The sequence below is a fragment of the Meriones unguiculatus genome, assembly GCF_030254825.1.
Source record: "Meriones unguiculatus strain TT.TT164.6M chromosome 13 unlocalized genomic scaffold, Bangor_MerUng_6.1 Chr13_unordered_Scaffold_28, whole genome shotgun sequence".
NCBI lineage: Eukaryota > Metazoa > Chordata > Mammalia > Rodentia > Muridae > Meriones > Meriones unguiculatus.
This window is the reverse complement of record NW_026843644.1, coordinates 12,434,856-12,455,656: the sequence shown is the minus strand read 5'-3', so window position 1 is coordinate 12,455,656 and position 20,801 is coordinate 12,434,856. Positions and strand designations below refer to the sequence as shown.

The 20,801-nt window shown below is 44.1% G+C and overlaps 1 protein-coding gene and 1 pseudogene across 1 annotated transcript in view; one reads left to right on the top strand and one right to left on the bottom strand.

Annotated features, from left to right (window-relative positions):
• The window catches only part of LOC132650603 (zinc finger protein 260-like), a gene marked incomplete at its 3' end in the record, with an annotated part of 153,824 nt that overhangs the window by 21,475 nt on the left and 111,548 nt on the right, over nucleotides 1-20,801 (bottom strand). The gene's annotated exons all lie outside the window — the stretch shown is intronic.
• Nucleotides 9,720-10,588, top strand: LOC132650671 (small ribosomal subunit protein uS2-like; annotated as a pseudogene).

Sequence of the window (20,801 nt, the reverse complement as noted above, 5' to 3'; positions counted from 1 at the left end):
TGACTCCCCCCAAATGTACAGTTTTCACTTTTATTGACCATCTAACATTGATTATCTGACTCATTACTATCTTCCGTCCTCCCCTCCCTTTCTGTGTTGTGACTATACCAGCTTCAAAGTAGGTCAGTGAACTCAATTCTTACACAGGTCCCTCTTTATTTGTAATTGCTCACCTCCAAAAAATTTATCAGAGTGCTCAGTGGACATTCATTCACTGGTTTCTTTTACTTCACACTCACCAGTCAAGGCCCACCTAAAAAGAGCTGCAGGACAATGTTCTAGGCACTGGGCAGTAGGGATAGCATTCAGTGCTCAAAGAAAGTCTCGATTACATAACATGTGAAAGGTTGATCTACAGGAGACATTGCTTTAAGCAAAAACAAATATCAAACCACTAGAGAAAAAAATGAATGAAATTCTTAATGACTGGGGATTATCAGAGAATATTAACTAATAGGAGACTAGGGCAGTGATGCATCAACAAAATAAAATTTAATAATGCCAACACCTGACTTTTAAGAAAAGATTTATTTATTACGTATACAATGTTCTGTGTGCATCTACACCTGCATGCCAGAAGAGGGCACCAGATCTCATTATAGATGGTTGTGTGCCACCATGTAGTTGCTGAGAATTGAACTCATGACCTCTGGAAGAGCAGCCAGTGCTCTTAACCTCAGAGTTGAAAAACCGCATAGGTATACTTACTTTGAAAAGGAATAGGCCATTCTGTGCTAGAGGGAAATCCATTAATAAGATGCTGTTTGACCTTACTCCTGTGTACAATGTTAGCTGCTGAGACCTGTAACCTGACAGACACAGATTTAGCTAATAGCTTCTGTCTCAAATTTGAACTGACATAACATAACAGTATCAATGAGGATTGTACATATGGGCATAGGACAGTCCCTTAATTTGGCATTAAATATTCACTGGATCAAGCTACCTGAACCAAATTGTACACCCACCAATGTGATCTGTTTTCATTTATGAATTAATAAATACGTGTTAGGAAATTACAAGTAAAAAACCTCCCCCTGCCTCAATTCAGTCCTTCTTCATAATGCTACCCCCTCCAGCCTACTGCCTTAAACTTTATTCTGAACAAGCAGGGAGTGGGGGGGGGTGTACTTTAGTCCCAGCACTTTGGAGACAGAAGTAGGTGGACTCCATGAGTTCCAGGCCAGCCTGGTCTACAAAGTGAGTCCAGGATAGCCAGGATTACATAGAGAGACCCAGTGTCAAAAACAAATACAACAAAAACCATAAAACAACACCAACAACAAAACACTCTAGTCTGTGATCTAGCTATTTCTTATCCTGTTTTCCCCTGCAGTGTACATAATAACTGTTTCTCCTATTCTGGTCTGAACACAGAAGCTCCACATGGAAATCCTTTTCCTGTTATGAAATGGAGAGTTCATTAAATGACATATGAGTAATTTTAAAACTGTGATGTGGTACAGCCCTTTAACTAAAGAATTTAGGAAATTTCATGAAGAAGAAACATGGTCAATGCCTTGAGGAAAGACAAACTGGGATCAAGGTGACCTGCATCACACTAGTTTGTCTCAGAAACATTTTTCTATGAGGCTGAAGATTCAACTGTTCTAGAATTAATATGCCTTTCCAAAAAGAAATGACTGCACACACAATTTAAAGGTAATAAAGAAAATTCCCTTTAATGACAGCATACTTTCAGCTCTGGATAATGCTCGAAAGGAGCCAGGTGAGAACAGACTTTACATTCCACATACCCTGTCACCCTAAGTCACTTTCAGATTCAGGCCCCAGGTTATGTTTGGAACAATTTAAATGTGGATTGGAGACTAAGTGGTCTAGCCACTTAGAGAGATGATTTACTCAGGGAGATTTACACACCAAAAAATATACCCAGAATTATTTCTTAAGAAAAACCAGAAGTTCCCTCCTCAGTGACAATGTCCTAAATGGAATACCTCAGAGAATGAGAAAGATAGGAAGAGTAGGTCAAAAAGATAAAAGCTGCAGTGGGAGGTCTGCTATTTTTTACAACATCTCAAATCATTTAATTTACCAATGAAGACTCTGGATCTTAATGATAGGATGAAAGCCAGGTAGCTCAGAGAGGCAGACAAAGCACCCAGTTGACAGTCTCAGGCCTAGGTCCCAGGATGAATCCCTTTCTCACAGGCCATCTAAAACAACCTCCTCATGACTAAATTTCCTCACTTCCCCTTCCAGGGTCTCTCTATTCTTCCTCCCAACTCCTTCTTACCCTCTATATTTTTTCTTAATATTCCTATGTTCACTTCTTGTCAACTGGATTTATACTCTGCATCTTGGCCTATGGTTGACTTCATTCAATTCTGCTTACAATATTGGAACAGAAAGCTCTTGGATTAAAGGTGTTTGTTATGGCTCAAACACACCACAACTATTTTTTTCAGTAAATAACACAATCTTTGGGTTCACAGTGAGCAAATATCCTGCAACAGAGGTCTTTTACAAGCTATGTCTCATGCCAAGTAATCTTATTAGAAAGAAGAGCATTCGATATACTTGCAGGGAAAAAAATAGAATGGGAAAAAAAGAATGAAATGACTTCTGTGAAGTCAACACAAACTATCACACAATGGGATAAACTCAGGAGGAGTCTAGTACAACAATGCTGTATGAAGGGAGCACAGGGTATCTCAAGAACAATACTGACCAAGCCTACAATGGCTTTGGGACTGAAAACTATAGCTCTATGGCTGGGAAGAGTTGGATTGCCAGGTTCTAAAGCACTGCCTTCCTAAAGACCCTGGTCCTTGGACCATTACCAGGTCTCACAAGTGATACTTGCTTTAGAGAAAGACATCTGTGTTGTTCTCTGTACATTGGGACCTTATGGAAAGTTCTCAAGGCCATAGGCTGGCTCTATCAAACTTGTTGTTGGGTTTGGAGAGATCTATGTCATTCTCCATACATGAGGGCCTCAGATAAATGTTGGTTGATCAGGCCAACCATCAACACATCAGAGTTTTTCCTTTGCAAAGAGTTGTCACCCTGTGTAACCCTGGTGACCCTTATGGGGCAGAACTATGCATTTCTCAAGTAGAAAACTGGAACTTTATGGGACACCAGGCCTTAATATTGGTTGTGACCCTGTAATGTTCCCTTGAGCAGATTGTTAGAAGCCTATTATTTGATTTGAGGATGCATCTTGTGGCTGGTTTTAAATCAGTTTCCCATTTGCTGTGGTTTGTAGCCACATTTCTGGATAATCCTGGTGAGCAAACATGTATGTTCCAGGATCCTAATCTCTAACAGCCCTGGTAGCATACTACTTATCTGTGGAGTGTTTTACAGGTAAATTCTAACTAAATTCCTCAGCTAAATTCTAACTGGTGCCACTAGTTTGTCAGTAATGGTAAATCCTTTACATCATCTATTCTACTCTTCTATATCTCAGCTTAATATTGGTCAGAAGATTATCTATCCAAGGAAAAGCCTGAGGATAACCAAAAGAATGGGAAGCTATCTTATCTCAGGGTTGGGCGTTTGTTCTGAGTAGCCCAGCTACCTTATAATAGAACATTCAATGCCACAGAAAATACCTACCATTCCTGAAGCCTATATGATATCTCGGTCATTGTTAATTATGTTAGTTAGCCAATCACCTTGTAAAAAGCTTGCCCTTGCTGAATGTCACCCAATCCTATAACTGTTAAACTAGAACTTCCTGGTACTTCCTCAAACCCAAATCAGAACCCTGCCATGTAGCTGCTTGGGGCTCTCCTCTCTGATTTACTGTGTTGGTGATGGTGGACAGACCGAGCTAAATCCCAAATAAAGTTCTTTGCTCTTGCATATGTCATCTGGCTCTTGATGATCTTTGGGGACCCTAAGATCTGGGCATAACATTTGGGGGATCATACCTGATCCCCAAGACCCACAAGCACCACTAGAACATAGAGGTGAACACCAGCTGGTAAGGGAGCACTTTGTCCATGTCTGTCTGTGTCTGTTTGTCTGTGTCTGTCTCTGTGTTTCTCTAATTTGTGTTTTTGGGCCTTGAGGCAAAATTTGTATGGTCAGAAAGGTTGGAGCCAATGCTCTGGAGAGCTGTGTACTTCCAGAACCCCTCAAAGGGGAGCATCTGTAAAGGAAATTGAGCACCCAGTTTTCTGTGATCTCTGGATCTCAGAGGGTAAGAATGTGCCCCTATCTGTAAAGGGTGGTAGAGAACCCAGTTTTCTATGATATCTAGATCTTTGGATAAGAACAAGGCAGGTAGACCCTGCAGCACAGATTCTCTGATGCCTGACTTTCAGTTTTTCCACTGCACTATTGGTGAGATCTGTTGTCTGGTTCTGGGTGTTTTCTACTGCACAGACAGTGAGACCTGGCTGTTGTGTCATTTTGTTTGACTGTCCTTTCTGTCGCTGCCTGATTTTGTTACTGGGACTCACTACGGACACAGGACAGAATCCTTATATCCCCCTAGACTTGATTCTTTCCCATTTCAGGGAGGCTTGAACCATGCTCCACAGGCTACAGTGACAATGGCAAGGAGGTGCCAAGGGATGTATGCAGTATACGGAGCTCCAAGCTTGGCAACTCTGCCACTGGTCTCTGGTCTATGGTCTGGCAGAACTTGGCCACTGCTCTGGCAGAGCTTGGCTGCTGCTCTGGTAGAGAGCAACAGGTATGCTGCTGCTCCAGTCTCTGGTCTGGCTGAATGCAGGTAGTCATTCCAAACTCTGGTGTAGTTGGGTGGAGACTGATTTTGGGGTGGGCCACCACTAATGGAACAGGATAGAGGGCCCATAGAGAGACAGGCCACTGTTCTCAGTTTTGGTATTTTCTTCTTCTTCCATTCTCTTTGTTTTCATGCCCTGTATCAGGTACATTCTTTTCTTGTGTTGTTCTTTTGTGATTTTGTTTGCTTGTGATGTTTTCAGTGGGCACATGACCAAACATCTGTGCTCCATGGTGACTTTGCCTGCCCCATGCTCCCAGCAGTACAAGCTGGGACCCCTCTGGTTGCCAGTGGGAGCACACATTTCCACATTGTTGGCTGGAAAGGCTCAGTTGGAGAGGGGTCTGTGTGCAGAAAATCCTGCTAGGCTGGACCTTGTTGCCTCCTTGTATCCTCTCTGAGGAAAGTCGATGACCTGAGGTTAGATCTGGCTTGGAACAATGATTGTCAAATATGCTCATAGCCAAAATGTAATGTGATAATTACTACTGTTATTATTTGGTTAGGGTCCCCTGTAGCCCAGCCTGGCCTGAAACTAAACAGCTATAAGATGACCTTGAATTTATGATCCTTCTTCTCCACCTCTTATCAACTGAGCTACACCCCCAATCCCTCAAACTTCTTGTATTGAACCATAGGTGGCTCCAACAAGGAAGTGGACCAAACCTGAAAGGAAAAGGCTTGGCTTCACTGAGCTCCTGGGTCTGTGCCAGTGTACTGGCACTGTGCCAAGAATACCTACCTGGCACATGGTTTATTAGCCTGAATGCACTTATGAAATTGTCACCTGAGAACTAAGCCAATTCTTTTTATTTTTATTTTTTATTTATACAGTGTTCTGCCTGCATGTGTGACAGCAGGCCAGAAGAGGGCACCAGATTTCATTATAGATGGTTATGAGCCACCATGTGGTTGCTGGGATTGAACTCAAGACCTTTGGAAGAGCAGTCATTGCTTTTTAACCTCTGAGCTATCTCTGCAACCCAGCCAATTCTTTAGGAGAGGTCTCAGACTGGCAACTACAAGAATTTTGTTAGAAAATCTTAGAAAGCACATGTATGATTGTGGTTTGCTTAGGTGGGGATGTAATACCAGGATCACACGGCCCTCAGAGACCATTAGGAGATGACATGATGCAAGAGCAAGCTAGCTTTATTACAAGAGTGATTGAACTCGGGCCCAAGTCTCACTAACACAGCAGTAGAGAACTGGGAACTTGAACCCTGAGTGAGCAGGGTTTTTAAAGTGAAAGACTCTAAGAAGGTGGGTTTCCATAACAGCAAGGAGGGAGATACATGTTTCCATGAGAGAAAGCAGGGGGATTCATGCCTTGATGTTACAGAATTGGGTAGAAGCCATAGGGGAGAGGTGACCGTTTACATTTCCCTGGGAGATTGTCTCTATTTTTTACTAAACATTTATTCTGTCATATTTCCTGGTCGCCATTGCTTGGAGAGCTAACTTTGCATTCTGCCAGGTGCACATTCTCTGATATTTCCTGGTACCTGAGTTCAGCTCCTGGTCAAGATGGTGCCTTATTTCAAAATGGAGTCACACAGGCCAACTTAAACTCCTCAGGGAACTTCTGTCAATGTGTTCTCCAAAATGCAAAAGGACTTAAGTGAAGGGTGCAGTGGAGGGTGGGGAGAGGGATAGATGAGGAATTCACCACGTCTGGGTATCTACTCCTCTCCCCAGAAAATGAGTTGATTTACTTAATCACTAGTGCAAGAAATAATAGCTAGAATGTATTTTAAGTTCAAGGTCTAAAAGTGAGGCTGCAGGGGTCCTTTTGGCAATGCTTTTGCAGCATTGCATCCATTCACTTGCAAGGTTTGTAAATTCACCCTGAGCAATGAAGGAAAGGAATGGGAGGAAAGTGAAGGGGAGGAGAGGGTAGGGAAATGGAGGGGGAGGGAAGGAACATGTTCAAAATCTTCCTGGCAAGAAAATGAAAAGGAAAAAAAATCCTGCTTAATGAATTTCCACCTTTTGTGTGTTCAGGAATTCTTAAGTTGTGTTTATGTGTACATCCTTTCATCATATTTACATATATGATGAAAAAGCTTGCTGAATAATGATGTTTCAATGTCTTCCTTACATTTCAACTGAACTATTTTTGGGCCCTAAATCTAGACCCAATTCTTATCAATAGTTGGAGGTTTTGCCTGTTTTGAATGTGTTGTTTGATTTTCCTCGTTAATAGTGTGTCCAAAGTCCATTACACCAGGGTCATCATACTTGGGTCTCTAGAAAATTAGTGAAAAACAATAAACAGTACTTATAATGTTAGTGACTAAAATGAAAGTAACTGAATGCATTGTACAAGGATCTCAGATGATATTTTCACACAGGTCATTTTATGATGAAATCTTTTCATGAGGAACAAAATGCCTGTTAAGCTTAGGGTTTGTTTACAGCATGCTCTTAAAAACAAGGTTCAAGATGCATCCTGAAGTCATAACATCTAATGATGTACAGAGAGGACACAATCAGCTTTGTGGATATGGTCTCCTAGGGATAAGTATGGCAGGATGCAAAGCCCAGGACATTTTCTGAGGACCTGACCTCTCATAAAACCTAATGAAAATATAGACTCTTTGCAGAAAATGAACATGTACATAAAACCAATTATGTATAAAACATGTATACAACGAATGTCAGGAGAAGGACCAGGATAAAACTAACAGAAAATAAGTAGCACTGTTGTTGTACCTGTAATTTCTACTTATCTGGAAGGCAGAGACAGGAAGACTGTTAATCCCTGTATTTAAGGCAGAGCATCTGCATAAAGAAAAGCAATGCTTTGCTTCTTCTGTTCCTTTTTTACCTCTTCCTCTTCCTCTTCTTTCTTTACCTCATATATGTGAAGGAAATGTTCTACCCCCAAGCTATATTTCTAGCTTCTGTACAAAACAGACAGATACACATAGTCTTTGCATATGATAAAGCCAGATGCTAAAACTCACTAAAGCTTAAAGAAAGTAACTTGTTATGGGATAAATGAAAGAGAACACAGAGAAGGCAACAGACATAGAGGCTGTCCTACTAACAGCAGAAACAGAGGAAAGATAAAAAATATTTTAGGAGAAGTTTATTACAGATGGCATAATGGCTGGCATTAAGAAATAAAGTGCTCTGTGTTCCCATCCTCTAGGTGGGAATTTTGTACTACTATCAGATTATGAAAACTTTGTTAATAGCATTTACTGTTTAAAATGTTATTTGTCCTTCTGCAGATAGTTACTGTTTGTGAATTAGGTACTCAGTACTGTGCTAAGTCCTGAACACACAAAAATGAATCATACAAACATCATTTTTTCTCTATAAGTTTACAGTCTTGTGGCGTAATCCACTAAAAACAAACCTATAGACCATGAATAGAAATGTGTATATCATTATAAATTACACTGTGAAACCTAAAGAAAAGCAATAGGTACCTAACACCCCAAAAGGAATAAAGCATATACATATTCAAAGGCCTAGAGGTGAGAAAATTTTAGTTCAGTAGGGGAAATGAAAGAAGGTGAATTTGCTTGAAATATACTAGGGAAGAAGAAAGGAACAATAATAATGATGATGATGATTAAAGAGGAAGCCAGAGGGGCTGAAGAGATGGCCTAGTGATGACAAATACTTTCTGTGGGGCTGCAGAGATGGTTCAGAGGTTAAGAGCTCTGGCTGCTCTTCCAGAGGTCCTGACTTCAATTCCCAGCAACCACATGGTGGCTCACAACCATCTATAATGAAATATAGTGCCCTCTTCCGGCATGCAGTTGTACATGCAAACACAACATTGTATACGTAATAAATAATAAGTCTTAAAACAAAACAAAACAAAACATTCTCTGCTTTTTTTTTTGCCAAGTTTCTAGCATGTCCATGGTGGCTGTTAATCTTCTGTAGTTCCTGTTTTAGGGAATCTGATGCCATATGACCTCCTGAGATATTAGGCACACATGTGGTGCACTTATATTCATAAAAGTAAAATACTCTTATCACTCATCTATGCAAAAGGTAAAAATATGCCACTTCAAAAAAGGGAGGTCAGTGGGCATAGTGGCACACACCGAATCTCTGTGTGTTTGAGACCATCCTTGTCTACAGCGTAAGTCCAGACCAGCCAAAGCTACATAGGGAAACCCTGTCTTAGAAAGCAAAACAAAAACAACAACAAAATAAAGCAAAACAAAACAAAAACAAACAAGTTCATAAAGCAAGTGTGGTGACACATGCCTGTAAATGGAGCATTAGGAAGTTCAGGAATGAAGGTTAATCTGGACTATATGAAACTCTGTCTCAAAAACAAAACAACAGCAACAACAACAAAATTGCACAATAATCTGAGTGTCTGGGATGCTTTGGGACGTTCAAATCTTTTATCTTAATTCTTTGCTACATAGGAAGCTATTAAGGAGTGTGGTTGTTTGAATGAAAGTGACCCCTACAGTCTCATATGTTTGAAAATATGGTTCCGTGTTGGTGGAGCTGTTTTGGAAAAATTAGGAAGTGTGATCTTGTTGAAGAGGTATGTCACTGTGGGTGCACTTTGAGGTTTTAAAATCCCACACCATTCTCAGTTAGCTCTTTTCCTCATACTTGTAGTTCAGGATGTACACTCTCGACCACTGCTCTCTCTGGTGCTCTGGCTGCCATTCCTGTCTGCCACTATGGTCCCTACCATGATGATCATGGACTTACCCTCAGAAACTCTAGGTACCCAACCAACTGTTTCTTCTATAAGCAGCCATGGTCATGATATCTTAGCATAGTGATAGAAAAGTAACTAAGATAAGGGGTTTAAAAACAGGAGAGAAATGATTTGATGTACACTTATCTCAAAGATCCTTTTGTCCTGTAAAATTAATAGTAAGAGTTCAGAAATTTAAACACACACACACACACACACACACACTTCTCTGTGCTGCCCAGAAATGGGTCCATATGGCGTTGTTCTTGATTCCCAGCGTAACTTAAAGGAGAAACTTATACAATGTCCTGAACCCTTCATGTCCTGCAGATGAAGGAGGAGGATATCCTCTAATTCCTCACAGCAGAAACCCCCTTAGGTGGCACCAACCTTGACTTTCAGATGGAGCAATACATCTGCAAAAGGAAGAGTGATGGTATCTACATCATAAACCTGAAAAGAACTTGGAAAAAGCTATTGTTTGCAGCTAGAGCTATTATTACCATTGAGAACACTGCTGATGTCAGTGTCATCTCATCCACGAACACTGGTGAGCAAGCTGTGCTGAAGTTTACCACTGTCATTTTAGCAATTCCAGTTGCTGCCACGTTCACACCTGGGACCTTCATTAACCAGATGCAAGCGTCTTTCAGGGAGCCACGGCTTCTAGTGGTGGCTGATCTCAGATCTGACCAGCAGCCCCTCACAGAAGCTGCTTAAGTCAACATGCCCACCATTGCTCAGTGCAACACAGATTCTCTTTTTCTTATGTGGACATTGCCATCCATGGAACAACAAGGGAGTTCACTCAGTGGGACTAATGTGGTGGATGCTGGCCCAGGAAGTACTCCTCATGCATGGCACTACCTCCTGTGAGCTGTCATGGGAGGTTATGCTTGATCTTTACTTCTACATAGACCCAGAGGAGACTGAGAAAGAGGGGCAGGCTGCTGCTGAGAAGGCCATGACCAAGGAGGCATTCCAGAGTGAATGGACTGCACCAGCTTCTGCCCAAGGTGGAAGACTGGCCTGAGGGTATGCAGGTGCCCTCGGAACCCATCCAGCAGTTCCCATCTGAAGACTGGAATGGCCAGCCAGACACTGAGGACTGGTCATCAGCTCCCACAGCATAGGCCACTGATTGGGTTCGAGCCACCACTAAGTGGTCCTGAGCTCCTTTGCAGAAACCTGTGCAAAAGGAAAAGGTGGAAGGAAAATAAAGTTCCTAAAAGCTGAAAATACGCACACACACACACACACACAGACACACACACACACATTTTATAAACAATAGTTTTGAGTGTTAGGTGTAATGGTACACTTCTGTAATCCTGGCTCTCAGGAGGGTGGGGCAAGATGGTGAGCTTGGGCTATGTAGTGAGATCATCTCAACAATAATGACAAGACTAGAACAACCAGAAATTGTTTTGAGGCTGGGGCATGTAGCTCAGTGGTAAATCATGTGCTAAGCATGCACAAGGTGGTTCTAGATTCCGTTGTCATCTCCAGAATACCAAACAACAAAAGCAGAATATTGGGGCTGGAGAGATGGCTTGGAGGCTAATAGAACTGGCTGTCCTTCCAGAGGACCTGAGTTCAATTCCTGGCAACCACATGGTGGTTCCCAACTACCTATACTGGGATCTGGCATGCAGGTGTATATGCATGTAGAGAACTCATAGACATAAAAAAAAGAAAAAAAATGAAAAAAAAAATACGGGCCAGAGAGATGGCTCAGAGTTAAAAACTCTAGCTACTTTTCTAAAGGTCCTGAGTTCAATTCCCAGCAACCACACCCCTTTCTCCACTCCAGCATGCACACACACTGCACCAACAGAGTCAGCATTGTAGAAACACACACTGTTCAAGTGCTAGGGATTTGCACTTAGAGGAGCCCACCTTTGTTCTAATGTTCTGCTAAAGCTTTTGAAATCTTTAACTTTTGAACAAGGGATCCTTCACTTTTGTTTTGCACTGGACTCTGCAAATTATGTAGCCAAGGCTTGTTTCCCAAACATTCAATCTATATAAGAACATCCTGCAAAGCCTCTCAGTACCACTGTGACCACTGCAGTCCCAGGTACTTTGAAAAAAAATGTCAAGACACAATGGCCTAAGACACAGTCTGTCAGCCATCTCTGGATTTCTCTTTCCTGTACCCCAAACATAGTTCAAACTGAAAATGTGTGCTTGGTACACAAACTTTTTTCTCAAAACAGGGCTTTTCTGTGTAGAACAGGCTGGCCCTGAACTCAGAGCGACCCACCTGCCTCTGCTTCTCTGAGTGCTGGGCTCACAGATGTGTGCCACTGCTCCAGGCTTACAGACTTAATTTTAAGACTAGGTCAATATCTTGCTTTTTGTCTTTAGGTTTTCTATATAAGGGTTTGGTAAAGTGCTTGCCTTACATCCATGAAACCTCGTGTTTTGTACACACCTGTAATCCCAATAAGGAGGTGCAGTCAGGGGCATCAGAAGTTCAACATCATCTTAATGTGCTTGGCATTTTTGAGGCTAGCCTGAGATACATAAAACATGATCTTAAAAAAATAAGTTTTACATATAAAAAGCCATTTTTTACACACATGGAACCAATGAACAGGGAAAAGGGTAAGGAAGGTATTATAAACTATCAAGATAGTAGATGACAATGATGTGAGTGTGAAGTGGACATGTGGGAAGTAGGAGCAACAGGACTGAATGATGAATGTAGGGTTGAGAGAAAGGCCAGTATTAAGGGTGGCAATCATTAAGATTCTTGCTTAGGCAACTGAGTGGTCTGAGATGTGGTGATGTAACAGGAAAATTTCCAACACATCTCTCAGTCTCCTTTGTTATGGGTTGGGAGAAGGTATAATGGGGGTGGGAATCCCACAATAATAATTTTAAAAGTCACACACAGTCATGTAGTGTCCCTCCCCTTCTGGTAGTTTCAGAGAACACAAGGGCAGTTACAGTGGGCCAACTCTGACTTTATAAAGAAGGACTTTCTTAAAGGGCTGGCTGTTAAGCTGTGGAATGGGCTGTCTCTAGAGGAAGTGAGATTACTCTTTACTGAAAAAAAGTGGAGAAAGAGCTCCCTGGGACATGACTGGGAAAATGTCTACAGGAGGTGTGGTGGGAGGTTTTGTTTGCTTGAATTTTTTTGAAAACCAACCTACTCTTCATCACTTATGATGACTCCTCCATTTGACTAGGAACCATTTACAAAGGAGGTTCTGACTTAAAGGACCCCCTCAGTTTCAATTTTTGTAGCATGGCCTGGCCTAACCCACTCAGACCCCTGCTGAAAAAGTCTGCCCTGTCACTAGGAATATAGCTTAATGGTAGAAGGCTTCCTAGCATGTATGAGACCATAAGTTTAATCACCAGCACTGAACTGGGAAGGGAAACACCCATAAAAGCGAACTAGTCAGTCAGAGCAGCTGAGCTCATGACTCTGAGTTCACAGCTCTAGTCACTAGCTTTCTGCTAGTCATTGGCAGAGGGTGTATGTGTTGCACTAAGTACACTGGCATCTACTATATACAAAATGTTAAGGATCAAACCCCTCAGCGAATGATGTCCTCACAAAGATAAACCACCAGTTTAAACCACCAGTTCTGAAAACTTCAGTCTTAATTTGGGTTCATATTCAACTACTAAAACTTCATGATTAAGAGGTGACAAAGTAAACTCATCCAAGTGTTGTGCTGCCAAATCTGAAAACATTAGTAGTGGATATTTTGGAAACAGGGACTGTCTCTGACATGAAATGATTGGCCTGCTCTTTGATCACCTTCCCCTGAGGGGGGAGCAGCTTAACCAGGCCACAGAGGAAGACAATGCAGCCAGGCTTGATGAGACCTGATAGACTAGGATCAGAAGGAAGGGGAGGAAAACCACCCATATCAGTGGACTGGCGGAGCGGCATGGGTGGAGAAGGGGGAGGGTGGGTGGAATTGGGAGGGGAGGAAGAAGGGAGCTACAGAGGGGATACATAGTGAATAAATTGTAACTAATGAAAATTAAAAAAATAAAAATATAGAAATAAAAATTAAACTCAATCGACTAGGATAATCTCTTGACTGGACAAAGAGCCCCATGAATTTATTCGATTGCACTTTTGTAGGAGAGCAACTTGGAAGTTAACACCTGCTTCAGCTACCAGAGCTTTGAAACAAAAAAGCAGTGAAAGTCAGGTGGGTGGGGCTGGGGGGGAGGATACAGGGCCATTTCAGGAGGATCCCTGGGATGCCCTGATGCCCTGTTCCTAGGAGGAACCCAACTCTCTTGGGCACTCAGAGGAAAGCCCAAGGTGAACGCTCCCAGCCCAGGAATCCCAGATTGGGATTGGGAGAGATTGAGGGATGGGGCTATGGCTGGGATGCAAAGTAAATAACCTGTGATTAATATAAAAAATAAAATTTATTATAAAAAAGATATAGTCTTACCTGTTATTGGTACATGAATTCCATCATTTTTGCCGTCTTAGGTTGAAAAATTTTTAGAGAGATCTTACCTATCTTAGACTACCAATCTCCACTTGGGTTTAATCTTATGCATAACAAGGTTACCGTAGAGCTGGGAAAGCTCTTTTATTTCAGGGTAATTCCAGTTTTACACTTGCAAGGAATTTTAGCTACCAGCTCTGCAGCCTTGCAGCCCTGCAGCCCCTTGTTTCAGGAGGTGCTTAGGTTCCGTTTTGCTGATTGTTAGTCGTTGGTAGTACTAGAGTACCGGTGTTCTACTTATCTCTTTATTATTTATCCATCCCTAAGAATTTGTTTAAGAAAAGGGATCCTTCACATTTTTTTTCTCACTACTGCCTAATTGAGGTCACTTAAGAGAATTGTTTTCAGGTCGGTGAGATGGCTCATCAGATAAAGTCTCTTGCTGGGCGAGCCTGGAGACCTCAGTTTGATCCCTGATTTCATGAAAAGGTGGAAGGCAAGAAGTGATTGCACAGAGTTGTCTTCTGACCTTCCTATGTGTTCCCTAATATGCAAGCTTTACCAGTCATGAACACACACACACACACACACACACACACACACACACACTGAAAAAGAAGACATTGTGCTGAATTTAGAGAATCTTCTTGCTGCTCCAAAATGTCACGTCATTTCACTTGTCAGTCTCTTACAAACATAGTCTTACCCAGACTGCCAGTGTGGAGAATCAGTTTTGTTTTTAATCTTGTTCAGTTTTTAGTTACATTGTTCTTCCACCTACAACAATTTTATTTAGTTGTTTTTGTTTTTGTTTTGAGACAAATTTGCTCTACAGAGCCCTGGCTATCCTGGGCTTCCCTAAGTAGACCAGGCTGGTCTTGAAACTACAGAGATCCTCCTTCCTTGACTTTCAAGTGCAGGGATCAAACTGAGGTCTCCAGGGTCGCCCAGTAAGAATCCCAGAAACCATAAGTGCCTCTGAAGATTGCGCAAGTCTTTTCCTCCCCCACCTCGGTGGCACGTTTCTAAAATCCCCATCTGCACAACATAAACAGAAAACATGCAGCAAAAAGCCTCTGCGGTCCAAATTCCAAGCTTCCAGCCGAGGGCCGGAGAACCTCATCCATGCTGCCAGTGGCAAGCAGGCAGCAGAGAAGAGCAAACTTTCCAAGTGACCCCGTGCCCCTCCGTGCCCTTCTCAGCCCACTGCAAAAGGGAGAGAGGAGGAAGGAAAGAACCCTGATAGAGGAAAATAAAGAATAGGGGAGGAGGGCGTTGAAGCAGAGGCCCGGCCTCTTAAGAGCTCAGCCTCGGTGGTGAGGCGGCACTCAGGCGCCCAGTTCCCAAGCAGCGGGTCCAACAGTCCTCGGAGGAAACCAAAGGCCCACCCCTCTCAGATGGGGAGGGGAAGGGGCTGGCGCAAGGCATGGCGCAGGCGCAGTGTGCGCCTCCATTGTCCAGCATGACAGAAGCGCCATTGCTATGGCTACAGACGCTGAAGGGAAAACGCTGAGCTCCTCCAGGACCTGGTGGATGGCGGCGGCGAGGGATGGCGACGGGAACCCTCTTCCCGGGCGCGTTGGCGGCGGTCGTGGCTCGGCTAGTGGACTACTGCAGCGTGGTAGGCTGAGACCAGAAGCCAGGTAAGGGTGTGGGGCGGGCCCCACCTGGGCTCTACCTTCGCTCCCCTGGGCTCCGCCTCTCTCCGCCCCAGGCTCCTCCTCCGCCCCGGGCTCCGCCTCTGCCCCCGGGCTCCTTTCCCTCCCCCCCGCCCCTGGGCTCCGCCTTCGTGCCGGGGCTCCTTCTCCCCCGGCTCCGCTTCCGCCTCCTCTGGGCTCCGCCTCCGACCCCCATCCCGGGCTCCGTCTCCGCCCCCAGACTCCGCCTCTGCCCCTCCAGACTACGCCTCCTTCCCTGGGCTCCGCCTCTGTTCTCTCCGTGCTCCGCCTCTGTCCCAGGGCTCCGCCTCTACCCTGGGCTCCATCCCCCGCCCCGGGCTCAGCCTCTGCCGCAGGCTCCGCCCCCAGGTTCAGCCTCTGCCTCCTCGGGCTCCGCCTTCATGCCCTCCGAGTTCTGCCTCCGCCCCGGACTCCTCCTTCTGCCCCAGGGCTCTGTCACCGGCCAGCTCCAGTTTCTGCCTCCATCTCCCGGGCTCCGCCTCTGCCCCCACTAGGCTCTGGCTCTGCTTCTCCTGACTCCACCTCCCTCCTCCCCCGGGCTCCACCTCCGCCCCCGGGCTCCTCCCCATCCCCGCTCCGAGCTCCGCCTCCGCACTCGGGCTCGGCCTCCCTCTCCTGGGCTCCGCCCCAGCCCGCGGGCTCCACCCCCGCCTCCGCCTCTGGACTCTGCCTCTGCCCCCAGCCGCCATCCAGTGGGCTAGGTGGTGCTGGGCCTGGCATCGCCGCTGGGAGGTGGGGAGGAGAGAGGATTGCGTCCCGCGGTGGAGAAGCAGCGGGTCCACGGGTGTCGGCCATAGTGGAGCGGTTGAGACTGGCTGGCTGCGGGCGTGTGTGAGGGACTCGAAGGATGGCGGTTACGGGGCGAGACCGCGGCGTTGCAGCCGGGGGCTTGCGGGCTGGGCGGGTCGGGAGAGCCTGCCCGCATTCAGATAAAAGCTTCTGTGCAGGCTGTTGGTACCCAGGACAGCGCCCTCGTGCTGCCAGGGTTGGGAGGGCGGGAGCACACTGTGAGGAATTTCTAGGATACACTTGTATCCTAGGATACATCCTGAGTAAGAGTGATGCTGGGGCCAGTCCTGGAAAGGAAGCGCAGAGAGTCCTGTGCTGCCTCCCGCCTGCCCTGGGGGTTGGGGTGAAGGAGCTTGGACATCCCGCTGGAAAGAATGTCTGGTACTTGGAAAAGCCACAGGATCCGTGCACATTTCTAGGAATATTGTTTCGGTACTTATGTGCTTACATTCCAGAATAAAGACAGCCAGGCAAACACTGCAGGTTCTCTCTCTCTCTCTCTCTCTCTCTCTCTCTCTCTCTCTCTCTCTCAGCTTTCACATGATTTGATTGTTCTCTTTATTCATCAGAGAATTCTTCATAAGGAACATTTTGGCAGATACACTGTTGTTTATACTTTGATGGACTTGCACAACCAGGAGTGTACAGGGTTCACACAGGCTTATTTTATTATTTTTATCTCTTTTCGTTGTTATGTATAGAGAAACAGGATGTAATTACAAGGTTACTGTAGAGTTGGGAAAGTACTTTTATTTCAGGGTAATTCCAGTTTTACACTTGCAAGGAATTTTAGCTACCAGCCCTGCAGCCCTTTGCCTCTGGAGGTGCTTAGGTTGTGTTTTGCTGATTGTTAGTCGTTGATAGCACTAGGGTATCCCTAAGAATTTGTTTAAGAGAAGGGGTTCTTCCCAAATTTTTCTCACTACTGCCTAATTGAGATCACTTAAGAGAACCGCTTGCAGGTCGATGAGATGGCTCAGCAGATAAAAGCTCTTGCTGGGCAAGCCTAGAGACCTGAGTTCCATCCCTGAATTTATGAAAAGGTAGAAGGCAAGAAGTGATTGCACAGAGTTGTCTTCTGACAATTTCCTATGTGTTCCCTAGTATGCAAGCTTCTTAAGCGCTGTCATGAACACACACACACACACACACACACACACACACAAACACAAAATGAAGACATTGGACTATATTTAGAGATATATTCTTGATGCTTCAAAATGTCATGTCATTTCACTTGTCAGTCTCTTACAGATATAGTCTTACCCAGACTGCCAGTGTGGAGAATCAGTTTTGTTTTTAATCTTGTTCAGTTTTTAGTTACATTGTTCTTCCACCTACAACAATTTTATTTAGTTGTTTTTGTTGTTGTTTTGAGACAAATTCTCTTTATAGAGCTCTGGCTGTCCTGGGCTTCCCTATGTAGACCAGGCTGGTCTTGAACCTACAGAGATCATCCTCCCGCTGCCTTCCAAATGCTGGGATTAAAACCATGCCCAGCCTCCCCCACAACAATTTTGAAAAAAAATAAAAAAGTTCCAAGTATGGTACACAGTTAATTGCTGTTTTACTTTGGACATTTTGAAAGGAAGCTGCTGACCTGATGCCCTGTCACTCAGAATGGTTTAGTGTCAACTTTTTACAAAGAACGTTATCCTAAATAATGACAGTGCAGTTATCAAAATAGTTCATGTTGACATGGTATTTAATTTAGATTTTGTTGACTATGTTATTACTCAAACATATGTCAAAGGAAGATGGTATATTTAAGTGTTACATTGTATCTTTATGTCTTTAGTCTTTTTCAATATGGAACATTTCCCTCATCTTTTTCATGATCTTGTCACTTTTGATGACTATGGTTCAGTTATATTTTTTCTTCATTAATTTATTTTGTTGTTCAATTTACATCCCACTCACAACCCCACTCCCTCCTCTTCTCCTCTGTTCCACCCTCCCACCCACTTTCCCTATAACCCCATAACCAACCCACCCTGGGAAATCAAGTTTCATCAGGAGTAAGTACATTCTCTTTCACTAAGGCAAGGCAAGGCAGCCCTGCTAGGGAAATGGAATCCAGAAGGGGTCAACAGAGTCCAAGGCAGAGACATTCCCTGCTTTTGTAGTTAAGAAACCCGCTTGAGGACAAGCAGCTTGAGGATAAGAAACCCCATCAGTTTCATATGTATAGGGGGGCTACGACTAGTCCAGGCATGTTATTTTGTTGGTGGTTCAGTCTCTATGAGGCCCCACTGTCCCAGGGGAGCTAGCTGTGTAGTTCTTGTGGTGTCCTACCCCTCCTACTCCTCAATCATTCCTCTGACTTTTCCACAAGACTCCCTGAGTTCTGCCTAATTATTTGGCTGTGAGTCTCTGCATCTGCTTTCGCTATCTGCTGGATGAAGCCTCTCAGATGACAGATAATGCTGGTCTCCTGTCTACAAGTATAGCAGAGTAGTATTAATAGTCTCAGAAGTTGGGTCTCTCCCATGGGTTGGGTCTGAAGTTCTGCCAGTCCTTGGTTGGCCATTTCCTCAATTTCTCTTCCATCATTTATCCCTGCAAATCTTGTAGGGGTACAAATTTGCATCTAAGGTTTTGTGCATTGGTTAGTGTCCCCCTTCATATTCTGGCTACAGGATGTATCTACTTCAGTCTTAATATCCCTGCTGTTAGGAGTCTCAGCCAGGGTCACCCCCATATCTTCCCAGGTGCCTCCAAAATTCCAGGTCTTCCTCTGGTCTCAGAGATGCTCCAACACCATTTTCCCTCTCCCCCAGCCATCTCACCCCCTGCCCCCTTTACCCAAACCTGATCCCCTCTCTTGTTGCTCTCTTCACCCCCCCTCCCACCCACTTCCTCTCTCCCTCCACTTCCCATGTCTGTGATGTCTATTTATTTCCCCTTCTTAGTGGGATTCAAGGATCCTCTCTTCAACCCTCCATGTTACTTAGTTTATTTGGGTCTGTGGGTTGTACCATGGTTATCCTGTACTATATGGCTAATATCCCAGGTTAGTTATTTTTGTAGACTCTCTCTCAGCTCTCTGTGTTGTCATGGATAAATATATAAACTTGGACAAGGTTATCACACCAGTGTAACACACTGTGTCCTGTCAGATGTTACATACTTTAACTTTAATTACTTGTAATCAGTGTCTGTCAGGCTTTTCTACTACAGAGTTAATACCCTGGACTCACATGACACTGTCTTGGTCCTCATCAGAATGTTAATGCATTTGCCATACACTTACATCAATATGGATTTATGTGCCTTCTGTAGTGGACTGTACTGTTATTGTTTTGTTTTAGCTGTGGGGGTTTCTATGACAAATGATTTATAAACAAAGACTTTATTTTTCACAGTTGTCAACTCTGGAAAGTCTAATGTTACAATATGAAGTCTACTTGGGGGCATGCTTGTCTACAGTCCTGTTTTCACTTTAATCTAAGTGGCCTAAAGGGCCACATGATTTTATAGGTTATGAACCTATTTATCTATTTATAAGGACTTCACCCCCAAGACCTGAGTACTTCCCAAAGATATCATGCAGTTCTGTTACTTTGTGTCTTAGGACTTCAACATAGGAATTTTGGGAGGACATAGATATTCTAACCATTCATTTTGATGTTTAAATTGTTTTGTCATTTGACCAAGAGCTCAAATATCCAGCTTCTGTGTCTACTGGAAAAGATCATACTGAGTGAGTTTTCTCAGAAGCAGAAAGAGACACTGGGTATATACTCATAAGTGGATATTAGTCATATAATATAGGATAAACATATTAAAATCTGTATACCTAAGGAAGCTTATCAAGAAGGAGGACTCTGGCTAAAATGTTCAGTCTCTATTCAGAAAGGCAAAGAAGGTGGATATTGGAGGAGGGATAAAACAGGCAACAGGACAGAAGCCTACCACAGAGGGGCTCTGAAAGGCTCTACCCTACAGGGTATCAAGGCAGATGCTGAGACTCATAGCCAAACTTTGGGCAGAATGCAAGGAATCTTATGAAAGAAGTGAGAGATAGTAAGACCTGGAGAGAACAGGAGCTCCACAACGAGAGCAACAGATCCAAAAAGTCTGGAAAGAGGGGTGTTTTCTGAGACTGATACTCCAGCCAAGGACCACACATGGAGATGGCCTGGAACCCCTGCATGGAGGTAGCCCATGGCAGTTCAGTGTCCAAGTGGGTTCCATAGTAATGAGGACAGGGATTGTCTCTGACAGGAACTGACTGGCCTGCTCTTTGATCAGCTCATCCTGAGGGGCAAGCAGATTTCCCAGGCCACAGAGGAAGACAATGAAGCCACTCCTGATGAGAATTGATAGACTAGGGTCAGAGGGAAGGGGAGGAGGACCTCTCTTATCAGTGGACTGAGGGTGGGGCATGGGTGGGGAAGAGGGAGAGAGGGTGTGGTTGAGAAGGGAGAAGAGAGTGAGCTACAGGGGGGATACAAAATGAATAAATGTTAATTAATAAAATT